The sequence below is a fragment of the Falco naumanni genome, chromosome 3 (genome assembly GCF_017639655.2).
Source record: "Falco naumanni isolate bFalNau1 chromosome 3, bFalNau1.pat, whole genome shotgun sequence".
In the NCBI taxonomy this organism is placed as follows: Eukaryota; Metazoa; Chordata; class Aves; order Falconiformes; family Falconidae; genus Falco; species Falco naumanni.
In genome coordinates this window covers 25,347,031-25,373,576 of record NC_054056.1, presented here as the reverse complement: position 1 = coordinate 25,373,576, position 26,546 = coordinate 25,347,031, and the positions used below count along the sequence as shown (strand labels likewise).

At 41.7% G+C, this 26,546-nt stretch overlaps 1 long non-coding RNA gene across 1 annotated transcript in view; it reads right to left on the bottom strand.

Annotated features, from left to right (window-relative positions):
- Positions 1 to 1,151: 1,151 nt before the first annotated feature.
- The window catches only part of LOC121084734, a 35,946-nt gene continuing 10,551 nt past the window's right edge, over positions 1,152 to 26,546 (bottom strand). Inside the window, exons 2-3 of the long non-coding RNA XR_005826862.1 lie at positions 3,400 to 3,501; positions 1,152 to 2,730 (exon numbers count right to left, since the gene is read on the bottom strand). This is a non-coding gene — a long non-coding RNA (uncharacterized LOC121084734). The remainder of the gene's footprint in view (positions 2,731 to 3,399; positions 3,502 to 26,546) is intronic.

The following is a 26,546-nucleotide window of genomic DNA, read 5'->3' as shown; positions in this document are numbered from 1 at the left end:
AACATTAATAACACTTTACCTCTATAACCCACTGCCCTCCATAATCCTTCAGATGTCAGGGTATATGCTGGCTCAGCGAGGTTATCCCCCACAAACGGATAACTCGTGGGTGAGCAGCGGCAAGATAGGCAGTGTGTCAGTGTCAGCAGTAAGATATCAGTCTGTGATGGCATGGCGAGCAAAGGTTTAAATGGAGCTATTTGTCACGTACTAATGCAGTGATGAACACAGAAGTCTGGATAAAGCTGACGGTCGGATTTCTGATCTGTACAAAGGGTACATGTTCGCTAACTGTGGGAGACTGAGCATCACTGTGCAGGCAAAAGTATCTTGTGATGAGGTCAGCTAGAAGAAGCAATAGCAGAAATACCGAGTTCTCAGGGGAAATCCTGACCCCGTTGAACCAGCTGGGAACTCTGCAATATGAGGTACTCCACCGCCGCCTTCCTTGCGATGAGAGTCAGGCTAGTTCTGGGGTTGTGAGCCTGAGCCTGCCTCCCAGCTGCACACCAAGTAGGAACGCACCGGGGCACGTGTTTAATTTTCTTCTTTGCCTGCCCCATGCATAGGGCTGTTTCACACAGAAGCCCAGCTATGAGGGATGTCAAACCCTGTCTGGGTGACCAGGAGGTCCAAATGTTAGGATATGCCCTAGCAGAATGTCATCTTCCCAGTGGGAAGGAGTGGATGCAGACTGGAGGAACCCCATGTCCCTCCTTCCTGCCCTCGTGCAGGTTCCCCCAGGTAGTCTATCGGCAAGTCTTCTACAATAACAGATCAACAGCAAGGAAATCAACTCATGTTGATTTTTTTCACGTTGTGTGAATGCATTCAAAGTTTCCATATATAAGGGACAGATTATTTTAATCATGAAACTTTAAGCTGCTATTTATAACAACTAGAGCTAGCTACATCTGGTGCCCCTGAGCTCAGCCCCTTCACGCAAGGGTTAGTGTCTTTACTTGCTGCAGATCAGTGTGATTTCCATACCCTCAGAGCCAATGGCTCTGACACATCATGAGTCCCTCAAGCCCGGATTGTGGGCACCTACAATTTAACCTGAGTATGCAAAGGTCTTAAAAGAATATAAGCAACGGAGAGGAAAAGAGGAAAACAACTGGGGAAAATTGACTTTAGGTGTTTTATCTTACCAGAAGATTTCTTTTTTTTTTTTTTTTTCCCCTAGCATGTCATGGGGACAAGGTGATACAAGTTCCCTTCAGCCTTCACTAGTTGAACCTCTATGACAATCTACTTGGCTTGTTAGCATATTGTTTGTGGACCCTTTGCATAGCTGCTGGAGTTGTTTTAGTTTCCAAACTGACCAAAGAAATTGTAGCAGCTTGGTGGGAACCCAGAAATAGGCTTTCCGCATCTGAGAACTCAGATTTTATCCCAAATTGACCTGGGGGTGTTTATCAGTGGGTAGCTGATATTTACCAAGTATTTCAGGCTTTGCCTGTGTCTTTTAATTAAATCAAACCAACATAGTCATACAATCAGGTCATACATCATAAAAACCAGGTCACCATACACTACTCATAAATTATCATAAAGCATCTGTCACACGCTTAATCTGCTTTTGAAAGTGGGGGCTGCCTTTGCTTAAGCCTGTATCTTAAGCTACTGCTTTAGCCCCCTGTTTGGCAGTGCTTGATCGGAGGGCAAGATTACTTGTGCTTATTGCGCAACATTCAGTGTAGAAGCAGCTGACTCATTATCAAACAGCATCTCTAAACAGGGTGTTTACAGCTTTTAACATTGGTGCAGAAAAGCTAGGAGCTGTGCTAGTGGTCCTTCACATAGAATAATATTTATTCCAAAAGTCAAGAGGGAGTAGAATTGTTTACTTGTTTTGAGGTAGGGGAAAAGGTTACTTTGAGGTATGCAGAGTGCGTTAAATGAAAAAAAAAAAGTTTTGAAGAATTAGCAGAGGTGGGGATTAAGGATAATTGCTCACTCTTTTGTCTGCAATTGTCACGTAGCATTTTAGGGCATGGAAGTCTGAGCATTACTGGATTCAGCACATCTCCCTCTATCTCAAACTAAATCGTAGAATGTCCCTCTTCACTTCAGCTGCTGCGATCATGGTAAAGATACCGTGCTTTATGCTGCATGCACTGTGAAGGGGAGGAAGACATAGTAAAACCCACGTGTCTGTTGACCTCTTGCCTCTGTACTTGCATGAGGTACCAAATCCTTGGAGATAGGTAGCTGCAGAATATAGTACACCAGTTCTTTCTCCTCCTATGTCAAGTGAGGGAATAGAATAACAAAGCCTCAAACTTGCCTGTCAGTGCATGGCTCCTGGAATGGCTGCAGGAAGGGGGTAATGACTGAGAAGGTCACTGTTGAGAAAAATGCCTTTGATAATGTCTCTTGTTCTAAACAGTCTAGCCCAGACTGGTCAGACAGACATCAGAGTATTGTATTTCATGTAAGGAGCAGAATATCTGCCTCAGTCAGGACTATTCTGGTTGAGCCTTCATCATGAGCACCACTAACAACAAGAGAACAACAGTCTGACCACGCCAATTTTTCTTTTGCATGTCTCCATGAGGATAAAGGGACAATTGATCTTAAAGGTGTCTGTACAGGATTCTTCTTTAGTGTGCTGAATGGTGTCTATCAATAGAGGATCTGTCCTTTCTGGTAAATGGCAATATCACTTTCACTTCATATCATCTTCACTGTCCAGGCCTGGTTCCCTCGAGGACGTACCTTACCGTTCTGCAACAAAGCAAACCAGAACTGAGAATTGCTGTGTTCACCGTAATGCTTCTTGTGCTCAAATAATATCCTGCTTTATTAGTGGAAAGAGCAGGCAACCAGCTTCCACAAGGGCTGTGACAATGGACCTGTCAGTCACATCAAAATTTTAACTCTGCGAAAACGAAATGGGTTTGTTCAAATCTTCTAGGGACTTCTTTCTCTGCAGTTGCATATATTTGCATAGTGATTCACAGATAAGTGCATGCCAATAGCCACTTCTGTGAACAGATGTTGACAGAAGTATCAACAGAAGTATCAGAGTTAGGAGAACAAGTATGTCTTTTTGCATGCACAGAGAAATGCATAATCTAGTGGTATGCTGGAAATTTCAGTTAGCTCTGCCTTCCAACACGTGTATCAAGTCACTGCATGCTAATCAGCCTTTGCAGAAGGGTTGATGCTTCTCAGTAATATTAAGCAAGAATTTAGAATAAGAAGGGGAGAACCAGAAGAGTTGCTCTGCAGTAATATTGGTAATAGAGACACTGTATGCATACTTTATGACATCCTATTAAAAAAAAAAAGCAACATTCAATTTAAAATGGTGTATTTGTCAAACAGTGCAGTGATTGAATATGTTCTTAGTCATTACCATAACAATAATGTAGCAAATATTGAAATAATTACCCAAAACTTCAAACATTTGGTATGGGTTATTTCAGTAACAGGTCTGAAGGAATCCACTTGGATATACGTCTCCCTCACACGTTGCTGTTATCAAGGTGAAGCCTACGAAACAGGGACATAAAGCTGAGAGCTGTCATAGACCAGCATGACATAGTGGAAAAAAGAACAAGTTTTGAATAGTGTCTCAGCTTCCTTTATGCAGCAAAAATACCTGTTACCAAAAAAGTATGGATAACATATTCTGCTGATGACAGAAGCAAAGGAGGCTTTTATAAATGGCAATACGTTTGCAGATACTAATACATTTTTCAGACCAAAATGCAATTAAGCAGTATGCAGCCCAAACTCAGAGTCAGGGAAGTGAAATGCATATAATTCTCTGGTTCTGGTCCTGCTGTGTTATTCTGAAGCAAGTCAACAGTGTTTTCCAGTAACAGATCAGGTTCTACAACTAAATACAATATCTGAGATGTGCTTAAACCACAGACTTCTTTTTTTCCAGGTTTCTGTTGTGATTAACATGGACTCTATCCACTTTTACCTTACGCTCTCATTGCTGTTTTCTCTCAGGTTATACATAACTAGCGTTCTTTGAACTTTGTTTCTGTTTCATCAGAATATGAGATCCTGGGAAATTGGTTTTTTTCCTTTTTAATACTCTTCATCATGCTTTTGCTTTTGATTTATGCCCAAGAAATAAAATTTTCCATTGCTAGAGACAGTCTAGTAACACTTTCTTCTTCTTTTTAACATGGCAGATCATCTGAAGCAGACCCTTACCCATCTGGAACTCTCCTTTTATTGCAGACTGGAAGCGGGTGGCTTGATAAAAGCATGCTAAAAAGGAAGCAGAAGGGCAACAGGACAAGGAGTAGAGGATAAGATAGTCAGTTCTTGAAGATTTGTACTTAAAAAGTCAGGTCCAGAAGTCCTGTCCTGAAGGTTAATTTAACTACTCCAAACATACACTGAGAGTTACCAGCAGAGACTAGCTTTTGCTAATGGCTGTTAGATATGTTCTTGGTTTTTTTTAATGCCAAAATGGGTTTCCACATGACTCTGAATACTTGTCTGAAGTTTTGTTCCAATTTGCCAACCCTGATATTTTAGAGTTAGGAAGGAAGGAGGCTTACACAGTCACACAAAATTCTCATGTTGAAAATCCAATTATGGTTTGTTTGGGGTTTTTTCCCCCCATTACTAAAATGCTAGGGCCCACTTACAAATATGCTAGCTGTGGATGAACAACATATTTCCCTACATGTCATAGCTAAAGCCAAAAAGCAGAGTGAATTGCCACTTCACTGGAGTCCTCCTAGGGGCCTGCCTAAAGAGGGGAATCAGCTCGTGTGCAGGAAAATGCTGCCTACGTTCACATAAATCATTGTGTATCTGCGAGACACCGTATCTGAAAGTGCATGTGAATTCCCTTGCGGTTCTACTAGCTCGGGAGGTCTCTTGTGTTTCCTACTTACAGACACAAGAACAGGGCTAAAGGTCTCCTCTCTGGTCCTTTATTAAGGGCATTTTTTATGATACAGATCCATTTTGTTTGCTCCAAATCTTACCAGAAGTCCCATTTTACAAAAAGTTTATCAGCCTAATTATTTCACAGCATCCCTCTCCATTTCGAAAAATTTCAGCATGAGTAATTTCTGTCAATTTTTATGCAAGAATTTCTCACAGGTTGAAATTTTTATTTTAGTAACTTTGACCTCTTTCAGAAATGCAAACTTCCCTTGGCGTGGCTGTTGAAATAGAACTACTAACATTAGATTCAAGCCCATGTTCTTAGGTACTTGCTGTTTTCAATCTCCTTCCTGTATCTGAAAATAATAAAATTGAAATTAGCCACAGAGATTTTGCAAAATCCTTCTCTCAACATGATCGTTTGTATTAGTGAGGCTCTTACCACCATTTAGTGCAACACCTGAATAAACCCTAAGTACCTTGATTTTCTTCAGGTCTCTCCGTGGGTTGCCACCTCAGTAAGATGCTGACAGGCTTTGATACCATTTACGTGCTTACAGTCGGCACAGGCACCAAAAAAAAAAAAAATCTTTTTAATTATATAGGTGGCACCTCATTATTTCCTAGAAATGTTATACTGTGAATTCTCTTTTTTGTGAGATGCTCATGGGTGAGTGTGGCATAGGCTTGAAGCAGAATCCCAAAAATTGAATAAGTGGCCATGTCTGCTGCTGCCATTTACTGAACCACAGTGATTCTGTTCCGCAATATCGTGTCAGTTCTACCAGGCTTTATAGGGCTGACTATCGTACGCGGCACCAAGCGCTGCGATGGACAGATACGCTAGGCTGATGAGCAAAACCACAGACCAGTGCTCAGCAAAACATATTTGGACTGAGGATGAAAACTTTTATATCTTTAAGTTTTTCGAGTTGCGATACCTTGTTTTGCCAGGTCTCTCAGAATTATTCTGTATTTTAGTATATTCAAAATGCAGCAGCCTGCATCCTTACAGGCATTTAACTAGCTTTACTTTCCCTATTTCATTTACATGTACCAAGTGCCAATTCAGTTTAAGTCATTTTTCCAGTCTTTATAGTAGAGATTTGGACATTATAACTGTATCTAGAGATAGAGGGCTATTTCTCTGACCCATCCACACAGTAGATGAAGAGAGTTGCCTTAAGAGACGGCAAAATAAGTGTCTGAGTCTCCAAAATATAAAAAAAAAAGCTAGAAGGAAAACAAGACAGAGTACAGAGGAAAATTGGTTTGAGGGACAGCTTGGGCCTTCTTCCATAAACGTAGTCCGGATTTTATCAGGGATTTCTGAGAAGTACAAGGACAATAACTTACCTGTAGATTTTTCATCTCTGTTGTTTCTGGTTATCATCTTTAGCGATTGTGCTCTGCTAAGTAGAGGACTGAACAGTAAAGCATAGAGCAAAAGTCATCTTATAACTTGTTGAAGAAGCTAAAATATGAAAAGGATACTTTGAAGTACAGTGAGTCTGAGCTGAAGTGATATTTAATTTATTCTACTAAAAATAAGCATGTGTGTGTAGCTATTCAATATTTTTAACTGATAGAAATGCAAGCTTTTCAAAATTCTGGTTTCTGGAATTATTTCACTGATTAACCTCCCTTCCTTTATAATAAAAATAAAATCACTTTTTGGCAGGGTTCTCTAGCCAATTCACAAGTCTATTTAAGTCTGCTTCCCAAAGTTTTATTTTTGTACCCTATTCGTCAGCAGCTAATGAGCAGTGCAAAGTATCAGTTGCTGGAGCATGTGGTTTGAGCAGCACTGGACTCGCTGCACACTGATTACTAAATCAGAAGTTAGTTGGTAAAGCTCCGGGAAGCAGCTGAAACTTGTTTTGGAGCATTGCTGGAATCACTTCCATGTGTTAGCCTATGAATTAAATAAGGTATCATTATTCTTTCTTCAGGTTTGTTTTAAAAAAAGATAAAAAATCCTCAGACGTTTACCAGGTGTTGTGCTCAATGATAGTGAAAAATTAACAAGCTGATTAAAACTCTAATCTTTTATGGTCTTTTGGTTGGGTTTTTTTTTTTTTTTTTTCCTTTTTTAAAAGAGCACTTAAAAGCTCCATGTTTATAGGGCTGTATGCACACAGGAAAAAAGTGGACCTGCCACAAGAGTTGACAATTAAATATAAGAGGCAAAAGGTGAAAATAAGAAAGCAGGAAGCACTGACAGCATCACATAGATTTTTTCGCTTTGTTAAGACTACTGCTAAGGTAGCCAAGTTCGTTTTTCTTTTTTTTTTCTTTTTTTGTTAAGAAAGCAAGGATGTAAGGATGGATGAAAAACAGGACAATGAGGTAACTGAAGGGGGAGATTGGTGAAAGCAGAAAACTTGCCTGACAATCTTACAGTGCAATAATGGAAAAAGCAATATATTTGAAGGAAATAAACTAGTCAAGCATCTATTATTCTAAGCACCTAAGTACAGTCTTAAATTCATCCCTGCTCTGCGGAACAGTGGAAGTAGACAGGACTGAAGCACAGCCTTATACTTGAGTGCTGTACTGAATAAGAGTTCTGCTGAAGTTTGTGCAAATCTATCATCCAATTGCCACTCCATCCTATGCAGTACTCCTGCCCAAGCCTAGGACTATTAAAGAATTCCCTTTAACTAAAGGGAATAGCATTTTGCCTATTACAATCCAAGTAGTGCTTTAGACTAGGTAAATACTTCCTAGTTCTTAACTTGATATTTAAGACTGTAATTCCCATTTCACACTCTATAATTTAGGTATTAATCTTTGACTCATCCTTGACATTCTACTTTACACCTACAAGTACTTTGGTGCACAGTGCATTTTGGAATCTAACAAAATTAGATATACTGCACTTTGCCAGAGAATGACTAGAGAAGAAGAGTACTTTTTTCCTAAGCTAGCTGGGTAAAAAGCATACTTCTGCAGCTTTAGCAAGTCCATGTGTGCCAGGGCAGCTATTTCACCATTTCACAGGGGTCTACATCCACTGAAGATGCAACAAACTGCAGAAAGGAGAACAGTTTTAACGTACCATGTAAATTTATTTTACAGACTTTTCTATATGTGTGTGCATCTCTGTGTATGTATGTACTCCATGGGAGCTGCTCTGCTTTATATATTTTGCGAATGGTCTCTCCATCCTACCCAGTTCCTAGGGGCCACACCTCTCCAATTAGTTACTTGAATCTGTATTTCAGGATCTCTTCCGATATTTCACAGCCTTATTTAGTGACTTCCAAGACATCAATCAGAGAATTGTCTAGCTTCTATTTTACTTTCCCAAGTTAGATTGTGTACATGTTAGTGGAAACGCAAGACGCTTAAATGCTGTGTAGCGCATCAACAGCATCTAGTTTGGGAGCCAGAAGCTGACGATGGCTGCCTCCTAATGATGTGTCTCCTGGTGCCACTGCTCCCTTTGTAGCATCTTTTCAGACACCCTGCCTGGCACCCATGTCATGGCTGCCAACCCCTGCTCTAAAGCAGGAGCTGATGTATGGCAGAGATCAAGACGTGAAAGGCAATGCCCTGCCTGTAACTGGGGTGCCGCTCTGTGTGCTGGAGCTGGAACAGCTATGTCCTGGAGGAAATTGTTCTCTCTGCTGTTCATGCTGCTTGCCTTCAGCTTGATGTATATTTTTGCCACTTCTTATCATCAAAAATTAGTGTCCTCAGTCTCACATGGTTGAGTCTTTGTGCATGGAGGAGTAATAGAAACTGAAAATTTGCAGAAAGGACAAAATGTGTGGCAGAAAAAAAAAAAAAGAATCCCCCAAGAGCAGCAGCAATGAAGGAAGTCTTGGGAAGGGGGGGAAATTGCACATGGTCACCTGAGGAAGAAGTAATGGTGTGGTTATACCTCCTCGGTGAAATGTAGGAAGGACTTGTGTACTGTGCCTGTGAGTTAAAGCAATGGCAAGACACAGCAGGCCTGCCCTGGTGTCCCACTGATGGTAACAATGGTCTGTCCCCTCCTTGTGCTTGCTTTGTTATTCCCTTGTTTTCTTTCACGGAGCAAGGAGGCCCTTTTTCTGGCAGCTTTTGCTGCTTATTTCAGTGAGAAAATATTTATATGGTAAATCCTTTCAGGCAGGGATTATTTCTTCATTGGCTGCCACAGTGGGACTTTTGAGCTATGACTACAGGCATTAGGGACTCAGAAAGGCAAATTATGAAGAAGAAGAATAGTAGTGGCATAATGCAAATTGTGAATGATTTATTTCCTGAAGATTGTTTAAAGCAGACATTCATAGGGCTTGGCTAAATCTTCAGCAAAATCCAGATCCGCAACCATTTGAGGAACAAAATGCAGGCGGGATGGAGCTGTCCCTTCTAATCACAGTAGAAGGAATCCATTTGGCTAATTACGTATTGGATATATGATCTTTTCATCCCCAGGTCATGAGTGGGCTCCTCACAGGCAGCTCTAGGTTTAGGCAAGGCAGAGTTGCACAGCGAAGCAGGCTGCTGGGGAGGAAGGGAGCATTACAACAGCAGTGGCTACAGGGCTCTTTGCCAGAGTCCTGGTTTGGCTGTTTACTTTGCCAAGCAGCTATTGCCAGGGAGTTTCAGTCCCTCCCAGAAGCAGCAGTTGCTGCCCCAGCCCCTCCAGTTCCCCCAGCAGCAGTGGAGATGCAAGCGCAGCTTCTGCAGCAGAAGAGACCCAGCACCCGCGGGGCTTGCGGCGGCCGCTCTTGGGAGCAGCAGCGTTTGCTGGTGCCTTGCAAGGGGGTAGCTCAAGCCACTCTGCTCTTCACTTGCCAAGTTTCAGCTTTTATCCTCCTCAAAGTATTTATTAGCCAGTCCAATCTGAATATCCATGGTCGTGACTACTCTGGAATAAATTACTCTTTTTTTCTAGGGGGGAAGAGTGGGTCTTACCCTGTGATTGCTTGTCATCTCTGAGCCATCTTGTTCTTTTGGAGTCAGCTGCTGAATCTCAGACTCACCAGTGCCCTAGCCCAGCTTCAGTTGGTCAGTATAACTTAAAGGAACAAATCAAAGTGATACTGACAGACATCCTCCAAGAGAGAAGATGGCGAGAAGTCTGTAACTAGATGACAAGAAATTATTTATTACAGGAATACACATGAGTTTTAAGACTAAAGAAGTCATGGATATGAAAATGGAAGGCCATCTTATTGGAATAGTAATGACAAATAGGTGCTTTTTTTAACCAATAATGACAATATGTGGCTTTGTCACAATTCTCCAGATAATTGGGAAGTCCAATGGATTATTAAATAAATTAACTAAACAGAATCCTTTTCTGAGGTGACAAAACTCAGTAGAAAACCTTTGCAGAAGACAGAGCTTGAAGAGCAGAATGCTTGAGAAGCTAGACAAATATTTATCGCAAACATCTCAAATGTGTTTCTTCATTAAGAAGAAAATTACCAACTCTGTTCTTCAAAGGTTCTCACATTTCAGAATATCACGGTGGCTTTCCAGTCACCTACAGAGGACTACAATTCTCCCTTCAGCAAAGTAAGTGAATACATTATTTCTATGAGAGAAATTCTAGTTACACCACCTTGCTCAATTATTCATGATATGCACCAGAGGAAAGGGGGGGTGGGGTGGGGGGGGAAGTTCAATTTGCAGCAGAGGAATTGGGAGATTTTAAGAAAAGAAATTATAACCCTAAGGGTATTGTAACACTAGAAAGGCCCACCAGGGAGGTTGCTCTGTCTTTCCAGCGAGGCTTTAAAGTGTAGGTTAGAGAAACATAAGTGAAGAATGAGCTTGGTGAGGTACTTGCCTCAGTGTGCAGGCATTAGATAATTTCTTGAGGTCCCCTTCTGTCTTGTATTTCTGTGAATCTGTGCTGTTATTGTCGTTTGCTATCCTTTTATTGATCTATCCCACTATGCTGTTTGTCATTTAGACTGCAGCTCTGCATTAAGTACTGCCTTCAACGTCTTTTTCCTTCTCCAGTAATCCTTTTCCTGGAGAGCATGCTACCTCTCTCTCTTATTAAACACATACTATTTGTGTTTTCCAGTCCTCACCTCCTCAGGCTTTTACAATTGTTTCCAGCAAATTGCATTTTCTCACAGGCTTTAGGCATTGAAAGGGAAATTACAGCCTAGGAGTGAAAGTTCATGTAACTAAAAAATGTTAATGTCTGCCAATATGCACTATTCACATGGGGTCAATCATCGGGCTTGCAGAAGACAGGTATAAAACACAGATTGATTTCAGCAGCGCCAGCATTTGGCTAAAGGAGCCTGTCACACAATAGAGAGCTGCCATAGATAGTGTCCAACCAGTCCCTTCGGTTAGGGACACTTTAATTTAGTCATACACCATATCCTATTTTTAAGCCAAACCAAGTACAGCACATTCTCCCTTATTTCTACAGCCAGACAACTCACCCTCATTTGTTATGAGATCCACCAAAGTCTCCCTGTGGGCCATGGATGTTGAGCCACCACAGGGACAAACTTTTGAAGGAGGGGAAAAGGAGGAATCTTACCCTAGAGCTCATTTCTGCAGGCTCTTCATAAAAGCAGCTAGGAAAGCAAGACAGTATTTACTCTGAAGTAACCTCTGGGGTAATTGGTTCTGGTTGGCTACTGACTACATACAAAGTACCTCCTCAGGGGTCAGAACCTGGAGCAGGAGGGGTGGTGGTGGCCCAGTTTGAGCTCCAGTTGTTCTCCTGGTCCAGCCCTGATGAGAAATTTGTTGTTGGATGGTTTTGTGGAAGTTGTTCACAGAACTCTGTGACGAAGTATGTTTCCTTCATGTCTTGCTGGCAGAGGCCCTTTTTATCCCAGCACTAAACCATCCTGAATCCCAAATTCTTGCCACAGTCAGTGAATTTCAGTTTAGGACCGGATTTAAACAGAGACTGGTTTTATCTGCATTCATTACACAGCTTGGACTGAGCTGCTTGTATTCCTGCACCTACACAAACAAGAAATACATGAAACGCCCCGTATCACAGGGTTACAGACAGCTGGTTTATAGCATGCTGCAATACTCACCCCATACAGCAACTGTTTCCTCCTTCCTCCAGACTCTGCCCTACTCCTTTCTCCTTTTTGGCACGTTGCTATTTCCATCTACCACTTGTAATTCAGGTAGAAAACTGAAGTTAGGAGGAATTGACCACACCTTTGCAAGTTGCATCCCTGAAATATCATCTATGTGGTTCCTTTGATGGAAATATACCTGGGTAGACCTTCACCTCATTGAACCATGTTGGGAGGGTATAGGTACTTGCCAATGGTTTACACCTGCTAGAGGACTAGCACAAGGAAGGTGTGAGAAATGATTTAGAGGAAGCAGCTGGCACTGTCTGGCTTCAGTCATGATTGTAATGGTGCTGTGCCCACTTACCTCCACTGCAGAAGCTGAGTTTCCTTTGTACACTCCAAAAGAAATACTGTAAAAAACACTCCCCTAAGTTAGTTGCTACTTCTGTCTTTCTTGCCCATGCCAGGAAACTCTAAGAAGCACAAAATGCTGATTAACTTTTCATATTTTCTCTAAGCCTGCTATAAAGCTACTCGGCCTAGATTGTAGGTGATACCTGTCCTTGCTGACTGGTGATCGTTACAAGACCTCTTGTTTGCAGAGCACCATACTCTAATAAATGGCAGAGCTGCTCGTCTCTTGAGTTTAGTGAAGTGGATCCCTTTCACACTTGAAATCCCTACTTGAGATCCCTGGGAGACGTTCTGACAACCTGGGAGCTTCTTCTACTGTTATAACAATGACAGAGGTGTTGTATTGTCACACAGCTCTCCTCTTGCTTGTTTAGTTTCTGTATGTATATATATATACGTAAAAATATATATGTGGATTTATATGTTTACATACTACAAAAAATCTTTATATATTTCTTTAAATCTGGCCTACTTGAAACTGAGATGCTTTTTGTGTATGTTTGACCGTTTCAAAGGGAGTAAGTGAAATAACTTATTTCCTAGTATGCTCGTATTTAATAATGCTTTATACTACATGGTACTCAGCTTTGTTTGAGACATGTATAGATAAAAGGTGTAAGGAATGGAGAACACCAAGGCAGGTGATCTGGACAGCCAAACAGTAACAACTGTGTGTTCTCTGTTACAGAAGCTTCGTAACACAGAGCTGTAAGCCATGAATAATCTACATATCTCCCTTCTGAAAAGGAGGTTAAAAAAATCCATACTACTTTTATCTTCTCATTATTTTTATTTTAATAGTTTAAGCCCCAAGTTCAAGCTGACTTTAAGTGACTTCTCAAGCTATAAGGGGTGAGGCAGGGGAGGGATTTCCAGAGACCGTCTCGTAGCTTTTGAAGTTCTTTTTACGACAGGGGCCATTGACTGAAGCCTGCAAATATATTAAATACTGCTATTTCTGCTGGTTTGATCATCAGTGCCCAGTTTCTTTTCTTCCACCTTCTTTTCTGAAGACATTGTTAGCTTCAATACTGGGCATTCCAAGACTACAAATATGACCATTCAGAAAAGATACTTTGGGCCTTTGCTGATTTCCTCAACGGCTTTTTCAAAATCAATATTTTTTAATTGGTCACTTGAACTTTTTTTCAGTGACGTTGAACCTCTGATGCATGTCACTTCAGAAGCATTTTCCAAACATTGTAGGCGTCATGAAGCAATTTTAGCATAAAAAGAAGAGTATAACTAGAGATGGCGGGGGAGCAAATTACATTTTGTATATATAGTATTAAATGCTTCCATTAGTTGCCATAGGGATGGGCAGAAGTTGGTCTGAAATGACAGCTTTTCTGATGCTTGATGTGTTTAAAAAGAAAACGTTGAGGGGAGGGGTTTTTATTGTTATTATTACCCTGGGAGACTTTTATAGGGTAGGGGGAAATATTAAAGTCATATTTCTCAAAAAAATGCATTGGGCTTACATTAACAGGCCAGGCATCACCTTCAGCTCTCTGTGGAGACACTGGCCTCTACTAAATACACATCTTTGTAGCTCTAGGGCTGTAATTCCGCAGCTGCTCCGAGCTTCACATTTCCTTCTGTTGTGCAACATGGGAGTTATCACCACAACCCCTCCTCCCGAGCAGTATCTGTGAATCTGCTGCAGCAGTAACCCAAGAAGAAACACGTCCTGCAATTATTGCTGTGCCCACCCCAATGACAACAGAACTGGTGAGACCTGGTTGTCAGGCCGGGCTCTTCTATTTGCTCACTTTAACATTCACTTGGCTTGAATATTTGTAGTGGCTTTTGGTGGCAAGGTTTTGGTTGCATGGGGGGCTACAGTGGTGGCTTCTGTGAGGAGCTGCCAGAAGCTTCCCCCGTGTGCAATGGAGCCAGTGCCAGCCGGCTCCCAGATGGACCCACCGCTGGCCAAGGCTGAGCCCATCAGTGACGGTGGTAGCATCTCTGGGACAGCATGTTAAGAAGGAAAAAAAATCCAAAAATCTGTGCCAGTGGGAGAGAGGAGTGAGACTGTGAGAGCGACAGCCCTGCAGCCCCCCAGGCCAGGGCAGGAGGAGGCAGGGGGGCTCCAGGCGCTGGAGCAGAGGTTCCCCGGCAGCCCGCGGTGAAGCCCCCGGCCGGGCAGGCTGTGCCCCCAGCCCGGGGAGCCCCCGGGGGAGCAGATCCCCCCCCGCAGCCCGTGGGGACCCCACGCCGGGGCAGGGGGTGCCCGCAGGGGGCTGTGACCCGTGGGCAGCGGCGCTGGGGCAGCTCCTGGCAGGGCCGGTGGCCCCGTGGGCAGAGGAGCCCAGGCGGGAGCAGGGCTGCTGGCAGGGCTGGGGACCCCGCGGGGACCCCCTGGGGCCGGCTGGGCCTGAGGGGCTGCGGGACCCCCGCCGGGGCAGGGGGGGAAGGGCTGCAGCCCCTGGGAAGGGCTCACCTCGGAGCAGTGCGGGGGGGCTGTGTCTCCCGGGGGGGACCCACGCCAGGGCAGGGGTGAGGAGGAAGCAGCAGCAGAAACGAGGGATGAACTGACCGTAACCCCCATTCTCCATTTCCCTGCACCACTCAGGGGGAGGAGGTAGAGAAATCGTGAATTAAGTTAAGCTCAGGAAGAAGGGAGGGGTGGGGGGAAAGTGTGTTTCTGATTTGAATGGTAATAAATTAAACTAACTTTCCCCAAGCCAAGTCTGTTCTGCCCATGATGGTAATTGCTGAGCGATCTCCCTGTCCTTATCTCAACCCACAAACCTTTCGTTATATTTTCTGTCCCCTGTCTGGTTGAGGAGGGAAGTGATAGAACAGTTTCGGAGGGCACCTGGCATTCAGCCAGGGTCAAATCACTACAATATTGGAAAACAACGGAAAGCGAGCCCTGGATTTACAGTTCTGCTATGAGCTCCCATGCAATCACATCAATAAACTAAGATGTACGAGTAGTGTATCTCAGTATGTGATGTAAGCCTGAAGCCGTCCAATGTCAAAACCATCATTCATGCCAATCCTGACCAGTGTAGGATGCTGGCTGTGTAGTCTGCTGGCATTCAGTCCCTGGAAATTTTGTGTGGATGGTATGTGCACCACACAAGGGAAAACTGCTGGTTGTGCTAACTAAAAAATGTAAATGGTTCAGAAATGACTACTACACAATATGCAAATCAAGAGGCTTAAGCTTATAATTTTCTGTGTTTCTGAAGGCAGTCTATAAAAGAAGGATCTGCCCTGTAAGTAATAAAACTCAGGCACTGTATTTACTGAGTCTAGTCTAAATTCCATTGGAGTCCACTGGACTTTACATTGATTTTTTTCAGTAATTTTTAAACAAGCACCTGTGAAATGAATTTTTTTTTAAAAAAATCTAACTTCTAGGCTGTGCCACAAATGCCTTTTTTCTTCACTCTCTGGAAGACAGTGTTTTATTAAACTTACTTATCAGCCTGGGGGGCACTGAGCAAACACTGAATGTTATTTTGAGAGGACCACCCATAGACTGTGAAATGTCATTTGTCAGGGCAATTATTTGCAGTCTGGCTGTACACGCTGTTCTGTCAGTTCATGGGGATGCACCTCACTAATGTGACTGTAGTGCCTCTAACAATTAGTAAAACCTAAGCAACAAAAAGAAAACAAAACAAACAAAAAACCAAAAACAAAAACCCAACAACTTTTCTTCTCAACAGAGTTGACTGAAAATAAGTGCAACCCACATAAAACACTGGACCTGTCCTTGGCTGATGATTTTTAGAAACTGTCTCCACTCTGGTGTTCTTTTAAAAGACCTGATCATCCATCAGGCTGAGGAAACTGGAGGTGAGGATCTGCATTAGCTGTTCCATGGTGGAATGCAAATTTGGTGTTAATCCTATGAATTCCTACTGAAGGTGCAAAGAGGTTTTGCTCAAAGGCAAGCAGAAATTCTTTGAAATCATGAACAACATGAAGAGTTTGAAGTACTCTCCTGAGCCTGCAGTGTATGGTGAAAAAGGAGGAGGATGTGGGCAGAAAGCAGGCATGTCTGAGGAGACAGGAGAACTAGTGTAGCCCCCATCATGCTAATGCAACACGTAGCTGCAATACATATTCCTCTTTTAGCCCATACTTTTGCTACCAGGCAGAAGTAACTTGACAGCTCTACAGTCTCACTATCATTAAGACAGAATTAGGTTCTTCTGCCTTGTTATCTTGCTTGTCATTTTTGACATGGCATAGACCTGCAGGATCAAATTCTTCAAAAAATACAGAAAGCACAGCAGTATGTAGTTGTACATACTTATACATTTGAAATGCACAAAAAATCCGACTTGTGCACGTAAAAAAACCTGTGTCCAAACTACATTAAAGGTGCATGCAAACTCTGGAATAATTCCAGTAGGGAGGTACAGTCATATTGCCCAGGAATACTCAAGGTATCTGGATGATTTTGACAACTATGCTCACCTGTTTCTTTACAAGTCCTACAAATATTCTCACTGCAAAAGATGTGGCTCCTCAGTAGCTCCAGAGCAACACAGGGTAGGAAACATAAGACAGATGGATGTTTTTCCTGAAGCTCTCATTGTTGATCCATCTTCCTAGGGAAGTTAATCATAAAAACCATAGGCCAAATACTTTTCAACACTGTATCAAAAGTTGATGCAGTTTTCGGAGGATAGCACAGTGTCGAAACAGGAAAGGAGACTGATTTTTATGTAAATTATTCAGACTGGCATTCATATGCATTATTTATCTATGTATGCACAGTGCCCTATGAATATTAAATCTCATCATGTTATTCAAGGACTACACCTTGTAACTTCATTAATACTCCATAGTTATGTCTTTGCCTTATATAAAGTCAGTTGGCAAGAAGTAATTTGATTTTCTTCTAACCAGACTGCAATTCCTAGATTTTTATCAAATGTAATCACGTTACTGTATTTATGTCCAGTTGCCTAGTTACTTCAGATTGTTTATCCTGTTTAAACGAGCAGCCAACTGAAACCAGATCTAGGAATGATCTGCTACCAGTGCAATTTCTCAAAGGCTATCAGGGGTCTGTAAGCAGACATTTGTTTCCAGTTTCCCTGTGCTGGTTTTCCCCTTTTTCAATGAAGGTTAAGACTGAGATCGTTGGTACCTGCGTTAGTGCAAATTAAAGGCATTCCCTATTACATCTTTGGCCAATTGCACTGTTGCTTGCATGGGCATAGCTCGAGCTCTGGTGACTGCTCAGTCCCAGGAAGGCACAGAGGAAGGATGATTTTGTTGTCTGTCTTTGCTTCCAGCTGCCACTTTGAATCCTTTTAAAGTTCTTTTGCCGGAACTCCTTGAAAAGTGAGTAGGAAGCTGAAAGGGATGCCTCCACCTCCACAACTGCTGCGTGCTCATGGGGCAGTGGAGGAAGGCTTACCCAAAACATCTATTTCACTCGTTTCACCCACTTCCCCTGCCACAGATAGCTCTGCATTTCTCTACTTCCACTAAGTCACCTGTGGGAATGAATTAGGGAAAGTTCCTCTTCTTCAATTCCTGCACAGTTTTTAATAGGAAAAAACGAAAATCTGGTCATGTAATTGAGGATGATGATGAACATCTGTTAATGTAGAAGAAATGTGACTGAAGGGTTGGTTTTAAGATATGTGCTCTTCCAAAATCTCTCTTCTCTAATATATTTATCATATAATTACGACTTCAGCCTCTGCTCCCTCAGATGAATGTGTATCAAACTGCCATATATTATCTTAGAATAGACTTCTTCTATGCAGGACAGATAACCTTTGTTCTCCACGACAGCACTTTTAAGATTTTTCTCAACTAGCAACTTCTCGAACTTGTTCATGGCACAGGATGCTGGAGCTGCCTCTTTTCAAGGTCACCTCTCCTGCACTGGAATCCATGCAGTTCTTGCTGTGGAGCTAAATAACAACGTGACCCTGATGCTATGAAAGCAAATACCAAACCTTCCACTGATTCCAAGAGCCAGGGCTACCTTGATGCTTTCTTCATTGTTTCTGGATATTGATATTTTTATTTTTTTTATGGCAGAAACATTGAAAATAAATACCTCTTCACTGGGAGTGTCTCTTCTGGACAATTCTCCTAAAATTCCTAAGCGGTTTCAGCCTGAGGACCCCATGATGGAGCTGTACAAAATTTTAGAAACTTCTGAAAGCAACGTTAGTCTCTATCACTGTAAAATGTCTGTAACCCTCATTTGAATATTTTTGTGGTTTATTGTATGTTGTGTGCATCATAATATTTGTCTTGCATTACAAATAAGCAATAGAGAACATATTTGTGTCCTAATTTTGCTAGCAATCCTCTCTTTTTAATATATTTAAGCACAAGACTGATAATTATAATTTCAAAACCCCCTATTCTTCATAGCTTAGTGGCTTAAACTTTTGTATTCTTCCTTTATTCTGAATGTATCCCTCAGGAAACAACTCTCTAATAATCACCTTGCCTACACTTCTTCAGTCACACGTTACATTCTCTCACCCACTTTCTTTCAGATTAATATTAGTGTTTGTCAGCAGCAGACTTTTTTTTCTAAGGCTCTGAGTCATTACAGTAATAGTTATGTTCTCAATAGAGAGTTCAGGGTAGGAAAAAACCCCCAGCCCTATGCCTACATGTATCTGACTGATAGAAAACCAGAAGGCCACTCACTCCTTCTAAATGCCAAGTGTTCAATTACTTTCCTCTTGAGCTTTATTTTTGGTTTATTTGTTTAATTTTCTTTTTCTAATTTGGGAAAAAAGTCAAATGTGATGCAGAAGGTCACTTAAGCTCATGATGAGGAATGTAGGCTTCAGATTTTTTCAAAGCATGACAAGTTTTTTCCAAGGTTTTTTTCTTTAGCAGAGCTTGGTTGGTTGGTTTCATGGTCTAGCTCACAAAGAGTTCTGTCTCAGTCTAGTCCTCTGTGGGTATCTGTGTATGCTACAAAACCATTGCACTCCTTATCCTGAACAGGGATCTGTGCTGATAAGAAGTCCGGTCAATAGCAGAGGTCTTGCAAGTTTGGCTTCAGGGCTTGACAGAGCACAGGGAAGGTTCTGAGAGCTGGAAAGTAGAGTTTCTAGTTCTACCTACTGCTGTCCTTCCCCGTCCTGCCCCCTGAGGAGCTCTGCTGTTCTTTGGAAACCAAGTCAGAGTACACATCTCAATGTACTGTGCTGTGCAAAACTTTCAGAGTGAGCCTCAAGGATATGTAAAGCCTGATCTGGCTAATACCTAACTCAAAACAGATCTGTTTCACTGGAACATTCTTCTAGACATGTGGGATTTCAACCAAACTGGAGGTAATGGATTGCCCTTTCTGAGAGTAGAGCTCTTTCTGGACTGCAGGACAAATCTGAGCTCACGCTACCATCCTAAAGACTTTGTAACCAGGCAGGCAAGGATTTCCCTCATGGTGATGAATGCCACAGAAGCATATAAATATAAAGGCACTGTTATCTTTTTTGTTGCTGAGTACCCCCTAGTCAGAGAGAGCTCTTAGCAGCTGTCAGAACTGCTGCACTATAATTTAAAGTGAACTGTAAATCCCTGAGATAGATGAAGGTATTGAGATGGATGAGAGTATCAAGACAGATGATCTTGCAATGGTCAGTAGAGAGGCTGCTGGTGATTTCAATGGCTATGCTTGTCAGTTGTGGTGGAAGATGACAATGCAGATTGAAAAAGTGATGGTGAAGAGGACCAGAAGGGCACACCAGTGGCTAGAGGACAGGTGTTATAAAACATTCTGCAGCATGGAAGGTTGTATTTTCTGAGCTTCTCCTGCCTGGGAGATCTAGTGCCCCTAGGGAAAAAAATGTGTTCCATATTGCTTGCAAACAAGCACACATGATCCTTGGAGTGCATGAGCTATAGTGTTCTGTCTTCCATTTTTCCTTCTGCATCTCTGTGTTGCCAGACCTTTTTCTTTTTTTCCGATTTTCTGTTGAAGAAAGTCAGCTGGGCTAAACAGACAACTGGCCCCTGGTCCATAAGATAACAGATCCAATAATTACCAGAGGGCAGCTTGGAGGGACCTGTTGTTCAGTAGCCATGGCAAACACAAACTCTCCAAAATGCAAAGAAGGCAGCCTGCAATGTTCTTGCTGTTTGTCTTTGTTTTAATTTGTGTTTAGGAATGAAAATGTTTGTCACACCTCTGAAAACAGGAACATAGTTTGCATGACCCAGATCTACTACTAAGGTGGCACTGTGAGACGCCTACTCGATCCAACCATATTTAGTGGGTTGCCAGTGTAGGAACAGCCATACCAGATTCTACCTGGAGTTCATATAGCTCATCCTTATCTTTGATATTATCTGGGTGTTAGGAGTGGAAACCCATGGAGTAATCTGCTCACGGGGATTCTTCCTTTCTAACCTGCACCAAAAGTAAAAAGTACTCTGAGGGTTTATTTGTCTTCTGGGGTTTCTTCTTAAAAGCCAAAATAATATATCCTATGCACTTGACATAGAGTTTTCTGATGCTGAAATGAAAATGTAACCTTTCAGAACCCATAGTTTTTAGCACCAGTAATGTTTGCTGAATATGGATTTCAGAGGGCATTTATACCCGATCTTTTGAGCAGAATATCTGCAAATATGGGAAGACTGCACCTGATTGCTTCCTGACACTTCTCTTGGCCAGAACTTCTGAGTCTAAATTTATCAAAGGATCACTTTATCACTGCCTTCTTCAATTTCTGATCCACTACCAAAATCAGACTTTAGGGAACTACAATAAGACCTGCTGGAAGAAGCAAGGTCCTGGCCCTATTGTGACAGATGTCCATGCAACTTAATAGCATGGCCCTTGTTAGCCCCTAGTGCCTGACTTCATCAGGATTCCAAACAATGTGCAGCTCCAGTAATGCTAAACTAGATGAACTGGAAGCCACCAAGAGATAACTGAGCTGTATTTCAGTTTATTAACCATCCAAGCCCACTTTCGAACTCGGGAAAGGCAAATTATAATTGGAAAGATCTCAGTAGCAACATATTCTGCTTTCACGGTCTATGGGTATGCATGTTTAAGCTATCATGCAGTGACACTGTGCTATTTGATTTATGTTTTTACTGATGCTTTGACTGAGTAGTTTGTTGCAGTGTACTGCTAAATGGAGGAAAAATCAGAAACTGCATCAGACAAATACTCTGTATTTCATTCTAGAAAATAGCTGGCAATTATAATTACTCACCATGTTTCTGGCTCAGAATAAAAGTGGCATTGCACAAAAAAACACACTGAACATTCATCGTGATTAGAAAATGCTCCATACCTTAGAGTGCAGTGGAGACATAAGAATAATTTTAAATGCAAATTAAATTGTGGGGGTAGCAAAGAGAACAGATAAAAGACAGTAAAACAAAGCCTTTCACTTTTCTTAAATTAGCAGGCTAATGTAGTATAAAAAAAAAGCAGTTCTACTCAGATCTGTGCTAAGAGCTTTCATTTCATCATAATATAAAACAGCAGACCCGTCACCTTTCTCTATTCAGTACTCTTGATTTCGAGGTTGAAGTGAAAATTAGAAGCTGTTCATTCTGGCTCACAGACTGGGTTGCATTTGCTTAGTCTTATTCCATGACAGTAGGATGGAAAGAGGTCAGTAACACTGGTAAGTACTTATCTCTTGCATCTGATTTTATTTATTTATTTTAAAAATTCTTTCGCAGTGCTTTAGCTTTTTATCAATGTGTATTTCCTGAAAAAAGCTACATCGTGTGTTTTGTAAAAGGCTGTATCTTAAGCAGAAACACAATGAATCCTCGAGAATGCTTGTATCGGATGTTAGAGCTCCTTCAAGAATGAATGAATGAATTAAAGTAGGAATTCTGTAATAGAAAAGGTTTCTGGATTATCTATATATTTCATAGCATCACCGGAACATTTTGTGTATTGCTTTTTCTGTCTGCCTTGCCCAACAAGCAGTACCAGATAAGAAATTAATCTCTTCAAGATGTTATTTGCATTATATTCATAGCAAAACATTTAACAATCTCATTGCCCTTGTGGTAAATGATGGTAAACGTAGGAATTTTACTGAAAGTAAATTATTAGACAAAACAAAATGCTGTGGTTAATTGTTATGAAATACTTAAAAATATCTCAGAATATGAGATGCAACAAGGAAGATCAGAGTGAACAACAAATTCTTAAGGAACCTTGTTGTAATTTTTTTTTTCCTTGGGAAAGTTTTTATCAAATCAAAACTAGGGGCTTAATTTTTCAGTATGAAGGGTGAGGAGGAGTGGGGGAGATGATGGTAGTGTCACCTCCTGTTGCTAAGTAACAACATCTCCTGGCCATTTTTATCTGATAAAGGAAGTCCAGTTGACGTTATGCATTATTCATCAGAGTTCCAATCAAACAATCAAAATTGTTTGCTTACACTGGGGACATTTAGTAAGATCAAAGAGACCCTCCTTGAAACTGCTGGAGCTTACACCAGTGCCAAGCAGCTCTTGATACTCTGCAGTAAGTATCGTTTCTGGTTTGGGAGTGCTACAGTAGAGTGAAATGCTGAGGAATTTTAAAAGTTTTCTCATCAGGATAGGCTTCTCAATTTTAGAAAGGACTGCGTGTTGATCGATGAAAACCGAATCGAAGGAAAAAGGGAAAGCTTTGGAACACTGGTTTCCTGATTTTTGCCAACGTAATTAAAGGAATTGCTTGAAGCAAGGGTCAGACTCCCTGTCTCAAACCTTTCTGTTAGGTTTGCACAGAGGACTAGAGGTATTTTTGTCTGTCTTAAAATACATGTTGTGCAGAGCTCTTTGTATGCTTATGATTATATGCTGTATCTAACTGAGGCGTGGATGAGAGAACTAGTTTGTGTGCTTTCTGCAAATCCTGTGGGGTTTTATGTGAGTTGTTCAGAGTAGAAGAAAATGCAGAAGGTAGCAAGAAGGTTGGAGAAGGGTCACGATAAGGTGCATAATCCTGGGAACTCTGCCCGGCAGAGGCAAACCTGATTCAGTGTACATCTTGAACAGTTGTAATCTAGGATCTAGCCAGATCTGAGGTTCAGAAGAATGCCAAAAATACAAACCTTAATGAAGAAGCAGCGCTAGGAGCAGCCTAGCATTTCTTAATGATTGCTCTTACCACATCTTTTAAACCTGATGATGGGATGTTCTGTTGCTACTTCTGGTCGGTAAGTGGGGAGAGGGAAGGCAAGGCTGGCTTCTTTAGGTGGAATGAAATATCCAGAATATTGTGTCTTCCTTTCTAGTGCAGTGTTTTGGTATAAGCAGCACAAATGCTATCTTTACTGTGTTCTGTTATAGTAGTGCCTACTCAGAGGGTGCTGGCTGTGGATCTGGCTAAAGGAGGTCCCTGCCCCAAGCTTTTCCGACCTTCTTTTTAAGAGCAAATATAACAGGCAGGTGAATCTAACTATGTATTGAAAGGAATGCAGACTGGCTAGAATAAAGGTGGTCGTACTGGGAAGGTACTAGGAATCTTGCTAATATTGCGGTAGGACTTTACTTTTATGTCTTTAGACAAGGAATTAAACCAAACATCCTAAAATAGAAAAGGATACTTATGAAGTTCTATGAATAATGATTTGAAAATGCTTTGACCCTATTATGCCAGATGAAGTACTTTAGTGACTGCCTACACAATTCTTTCCACAAAGAAACTCACCAGCTTTTTTTCTGCCTGACACCTCTATAATCTTTCCCAGGAATCTGACTGATCATCTGTACCGGAGTATTGTACACAAACATCAAGTTCCTTCAAAATGGACTACTTTTTGGATGTCGAGTCTGCTCACAGGCTGTTTTACAGTCAAGGAGCTCAAGGTAAGAAATGCTGGTACTGACTCAGAAAATGACTATTTTAAGTGTACATTTAAGATGTATGGGGCCAGACAAGGGCCAGCCCTTGTGACTGACCTACTGAAGTGTAGAGGCCATAGTGAAAGGCCTTCAAAAAGCATGGGGTGCAAAAGGTGTTACAATAATCTGCCCTCTCAGAGGATAAGGAAAACCTATGACAACTGTTGGGTGCGCAGGAGCAAAAGGAACTGCCAAGATCCAGATTCTGGTGTAGAACCCAAGTGGACAAGTCAGAGGGGACAGCAGCAGCTCGCTGCTTGCTGTGTAAGCCTGTGGCGTCCTTTCCCTTCCTCCTTGCTTATCGATGCTGTCAGGATCACAATGTGGTGTTATTCAGTGCTGCAGGAATAACTGGCTTGGGAAAGCCCTGAGGCAGTCCAGCACACTGTATGCAAACAGCAGGCTCTCCCTAGTCTGCATCCTCCCCTGGGAAATGCTGGCCCCCTCCGAGCAGCAGCAGTGCGAGAGAGGGAAAGGGTAATCAAGCTGCTTTGCCTTAATGTAGTTGAGACTTGTTCACGACATAGATGATATTTTTTGTAAAGTCAGTTCACATTTTCTCACCAGCTCTATTTTTGGAGAAAACTTGCCATTTCAGAGAGAACGGGGTTTTTTTGTTCCTTAAACTTTAAACACCATATTAAATAGAAGAAAACCGTAAGAACCAAGTAGCTCTATCAGCTTTTTTTTGGTTTTATATACCACCTGTTTTCTCAAAATGCGATCCGGCTTTTTTCCACCACTAATTACATCAGTTGCTAATCAAATCCAAAGTCCAGCCAACAGAATTCTGCCTTCACTCTGGAGTGAATTCACCATTCTCTCAAAGCAAGACCTAATCCACCTGAGGGATGCCACTGTCCCAGGACACATGGGGGTCAGTACCACCTCTAAACTTTGGCTCATCTGAGGTGCTGCTCCCTGACACATGCTGCTTTGCCCAGTTGCTGTGATACATTTTCATCTGTAAAAGTAACACAGAAAACCTTTCTTGTCACAACACAGCCTTCTGCCTTGAACAACAGAAGCAAATGCTAAGCACCTCAAAATCAGGGAAAAAATTGGCTGAGGGCAATGACTGATTTTCCTGGCTTTTCCTCCATGTCTAAAATGCAATGGACACCTGGGCATTGCTACAAAAGTAATATTAAAATATCATCTTCGGTACTCCTATCAGAACAAACCCCTTTCTATTCCATAGAAACTAAACATCAGGAATCTACAACTTACTGCTTTACAAGCTATAGCAATTTATCAACAGCATCCCTGTGCACTGCAAGGTACGTAGGGGACTATGGAAGAAGGAATATATGCAATGTATAGAAGGAAAAAGAAATTCATGCAATGAAAGTCTGTGGCAGTAATGTGCACAAGGTGACTAATAAGGGTTGCAGAGGCAACCTTTACTGTAAGTATTTCCAAGAGAGCAAGGGAAAAAACCACTATCTTACTCGTACTTGGAGAAATTATATTGTTAGCACATATAGAAATCGCTCGAAGCACAGAAGTGACAATGCTTCTGTTCTACATTCTCAAATGCTGCAACACAGCAGCCCCATGGCAACAGGAGAGGTGCTTGAAGGGAAGGATGGATGGACAACCCCACTACCAATAGTTGCAAGAGACAAAATGTGGCCAGTGCAGAGAGAAGTTTCAGGGGGCTTTCACTGTCTGAGGTAGCACTGAGCATCTCTGAGGTGACAGAGATGGCTTCAGCAGGCCAAATGATAAACCTCTGGAAAAGTTTCATCATCAAGGCTTCCTGTAGCAAATGCCTTTATCGCTATCCTTAGCCCCAAATTTCTTGATGGTAGCATCCCCTTCCTCCAAGCTATCTCACCCCCCGTACACAAGAAGGAACTCAAACCTATCGAGTGTGTGTTGATGCTGCCTGTAAAGCTCTGATTAACTCCTGTCGTTCTTGTACCTTGTGCCAAATTTTAAGGCTGTCTTCCACAGAACAGGCATTGCTATATAAGATAATAGCATGGTTTCTCCAAACGTGAGCAAACACCTTTCTTTCCTTTTCTGCCTTCTGAGAATCAAGCTGTGTTAGCTCTAACTTTCTGAAAAAACAACCAAAAAATACACTGTGAAGCATCCATCCACCATAAATAGTGTAGCTCAAGTAGCTAGTTTGGAACGGAATAAAAGGTCTGCAAGAAAGCATTGTCACCACATCTACCTAGTGGGATCGCAAGTAACTATTTTATGTTACTATAATAACGTAATGTCATTAGCAAAACATACTATCAAACAGCATGTATATATGCATTAAAACTGCATTATGATGGAATTGAGTGAAAGAAGACAACAGTATTCTGCCATTTAATTAGAAACAATATCAGAACACATTGTATGTATTATTATTACTCTAGTTATATTGTTAGTTATTGCATTACAAAATGCTCTTTTATG